This window comes from Cryptomeria japonica, unplaced genomic scaffold (genome assembly GCF_030272615.1).
Source record: "Cryptomeria japonica unplaced genomic scaffold, Sugi_1.0 HiC_scaffold_404, whole genome shotgun sequence".
In the NCBI taxonomy this organism is placed as follows: domain Eukaryota; kingdom Viridiplantae; phylum Streptophyta; class Pinopsida; order Cupressales; family Cupressaceae; genus Cryptomeria; species Cryptomeria japonica.
In genome coordinates, this window is record NW_026729225.1 from 132799 (window position 1) to 136466 (window position 3668).

A 3668-nucleotide genomic window follows, 5' to 3' on the forward strand; every position below is an offset into this window, starting at 1 on the left:
CAACAATCACCCCCCTTTGATTCAATTCCAAATATGCTAAAATGGGGTTAAAACAATAATATTTTATAATATCCCATATCTCCCAAATTTACATGTAATATTTGAAAATTCCCCTAATTTTAAAATAATATTCTTAAAATAAACCTAACCCTTTTAATTTATGGCCCTTATAATTTTGAGCCTTACAAAATAATCCTTTGAAAACCCAATCCCCTAGATATATGAATATATATATATATGTATGTATGTATGTATGTATGTATGTATGTATGTATGTATGTATGTATGTATGTATGTATGTATATCTTTCAAGTTTATTTTCTTTGGTTTGTATTTATCAGGTTTATTGTAATTAGTTTATGGTTGCAAATGGGAGAGGGCTCAGGTTTTCCTCAATCCCTAAACTCTCGGCTTATCATTAACAAAAACCAAGAATCGCCAACACGTATCCCAAAATCCATGTAGGTGTAGTAGTGGAGAGGAGTTAAGGTGTCGATGGTTCAAACCATCGACATCTCCCTTTAACTTATTTCTCGGGCTGGTCTTCTTTAAATAAAATACACGCCACATTTAGCTTTTCACGAATCACATGGTGTAGTGGTGGAGAGTGAAATGTGGAATGGAGAGGTTGAGGGTTTGAATCCACCAATCTCTATTTTAACAAACACGCCAAAGCTCATCTAACCAATGTCGTCCACAGGTGTGCCATGTGGCACTATTTCCCTTGGTTTTGGTTTGAAATGTGGCATTTGCAGAGTACAACTAGTACATTCTAAAGTAATTGTTACTCTTACATTTCCACCCTTGGCCATATAACTTACTTTGGATATTGTATCTACTTCTTTTCTTTTCAATTCGGAAAAAAGAGAAGAAAGAGAAGAAAGAGAAAGGAATAGAAGTTTTCTAAGAATGATTAAAGATTTTATTACTTAATTCATTCTCGTAATAAAATCTTTAATTAAAAGTTTTCAGTAGTTTACTATTTGAGGAACTTTTGGATCTATATTTTTTTTTATTATTCTAACTTCCCCCCCTTGAATTCTAAAGAGATTGAATCTAATTTATTTTCTTTATCCAAGAAGAAAAGGAAATGAATCTAACATCATTTTTTTTTCTTTCGGGTTCGCGGGAGAGGAAAATGAAAGTCAAAAAAAGGGAAAAATAAGGGCATCCGGGAAAAAACGATTTATCTCAATTAATAAACCGGCTAAAAATCCCAACGATAAAGCAGCTAACACAGGCGCTATGGAAAGATATGTTTTTATATCTTGCATTGTTCGTAAGTTCTCCTTCTCAATCGTGATGGATATATTATATGGTCAACTACATCCGTAGTTTATGAGTAACTGCAAACAGATATTTGCACAAGTTGGTTTTTTTTTTTTTTTTTTTAACAGAACATGAACATGTGATAGTAATCAAGTAGTACTGTCAATAAATAGACATCTTATAGATCCGTGTATACAGTCTATTCACGAAATCAAATGGGAATCAAGGCGGATAAATGTGGAAAACAAAATTGATTTTTTTTTAATATGAAATATTGAATGAAAATACTCACGATTAAAAGGGATGTAGCGCAGCTTGGTAGCGCGTTTGTTTTGGGTACAAAATGTCGCAGGTTCAAATCCTGTCATCCCTACCTAGTATTCTTTCTTTTTTTATATAAAAGAAAAGAAAAAAAATCGAGCGATTTTTATTCAAAGGAACATCAATAATCGGTGATTGAGGCATACCACATGCAAAAATGTTTTAAGAGTCAAAAAGGCCCTTCTTTGCTTAAAAAAAAAAAGCGCTCTTAGTTCAGTTTGGTAGAACGCAGGTCTCCAAAACCTGATGTCGTAGGTTCAAATCCTACAGAGCGTGATTCTGCTTTTTTTCCGATCTTCTTGTCACTTAAACTGAAAAAGCTAATGGAATCTGATCCTTCAGAATCAGTAGGAGACCCCTTCATAATATGGTCCTAAATCAAATATCCAATTGATCACCGCGTCGGTACTGTAAATATGCAGTTACAAATAATCCAGCCAAAGTTATAGGAATTAGACCTAACACAATTCCGGATAACAAAACTTCAATCATATTTTTTTTTATTAAAAAAGAATAGGTAAGGATTAATAGCTAATCTACATAGTACCTCAAATTGACTTGGAATCTCAATCCCTATTGAGGGTTTTATTTTATTTCAAATAAGTCGTATACTGCTTAACCCGATGAATAGGACTGAGGTGAAAATAAGCAAAGCTAATAAAAAACCAAAATAACTAATTATAGTAAGCATGGAAGAGATCGATGAAAAAAAGCAATGATTGATACGTATTTTTGTCAGGCAATTACCTCAATTTTTTTATCTAGGAGCAGAAAAAAGAGTTGATAATAAATACATACAAAGTTAGAATGGAATATCTAACAATTGTTAATTGTTATGAACAAACATAGAGAGAATAGACAATAAAAAGGTATTCTGTTCTAAAAAAAGTGAAGATGAAATCTCCCACTCATAAATAAAATAAATACCAATTGTGGTAGTAATTTTACAATTTATCCTACGTAATAGTCTAATACCAAGTATTAGATGAATGAATTTGACAATGATTCTGATTAAATCACCTTACATTATCTCTACTAGTCTTTAGAACGAAAAAAAATTTTGCTACAGCCAAGCATAGTAAAAACACCGTACGCTATAAATGTATTCACTTTTTCCATATGCTCCTTTAATTTTAAGGGCAGGTTTTTTTAGTAAAACCTGAAATCCTTTTTTTCTAAAAGAACTTCTAAAGGAAAATAGGAATAGAATAACATAGTTACAATTCGATCAAGATAATTTCCACTATTCATCGATTTCTTTTTATTCATAAGAGGAATAACACTTCGGTCGTTGACACTTCGAAGTGCTATCTACAGAAGTCATTAAGTTCATATAGTATTATAAACACACAATATAAATAACATAAAAATAAAATAGAAAAAGAAAGTATAATATTTTCAATGAGTTGTATTTATAGTGAATGATACTCCTTAATCTTCTTAAAACGACATGCGTGTATTCGAGTGATAAAGTAACCTGTGGAAGTGAGAGCCATTACAATTATAACCAGATACAGACAAGTAAATCCCTTATGAATTTCAAATGAATTGAAGGTCTTTCACAAAGAAATGTATCGTTCAAAAGGGAGGAGACTGCTCACTAATTCCATATTTATGTCATAATACGAATCGTAAACCAATAATCGAATTCACTTGGAACTTGAGCAAAGAGTAACTATTTAGTTTGAATAGAGAGCAAAAAACATTTTTTTGCATAATGATACATAATCACTTTCCATTTCGGTATAGTTACTTGAGCCGGATGAGAGGAAACTTTCATGTCCGATTCTGAGGGGGGGGAACAGATTAGAAAAACCTATCCAAATGTTTGTATTACTAGGCCCACAGCTAAAAAGCCAACTTTATTGCGATTTCAGGGTTTACGTCCATCTAAGTATGAATCCTGGGCAGAAAAGATTGCTTATTATCTCTCTTGGGATTTTGGGCTAGTTCAAGAGCGAGAAATTGCCACTGGAGGAAAAGCTATCAGAGAACAATTAGCTGGTCTAGATCTGCAAATGATTATAGATCGTTCATATATAGAATGGAAGGAAATAGATGAGGTAATATCTATATTA

At 32.2% G+C, this 3668-nt stretch overlaps 2 non-coding genes across 2 annotated transcripts; both read left to right on the forward strand.

Moving 5' to 3' along the window:
- The first annotated feature begins 1568 nt into the window (after positions 1 to 1568).
- TRNAP-UGG (transfer RNA proline (anticodon UGG)) lies at positions 1569 to 1642 on the forward strand. Its single transcript has one exon. It is a non-coding gene; the product is annotated as a tRNA-Pro (tRNA).
- Positions 1643 to 1792: 150 nt separating this feature from the next.
- TRNAW-CCA (transfer RNA tryptophan (anticodon CCA)) lies at positions 1793 to 1866 on the forward strand. The gene has a single exon. It is a non-coding gene; the product is annotated as a tRNA-Trp (tRNA).
- Positions 1867 to 3668: the final 1802 nt, after the last annotated feature.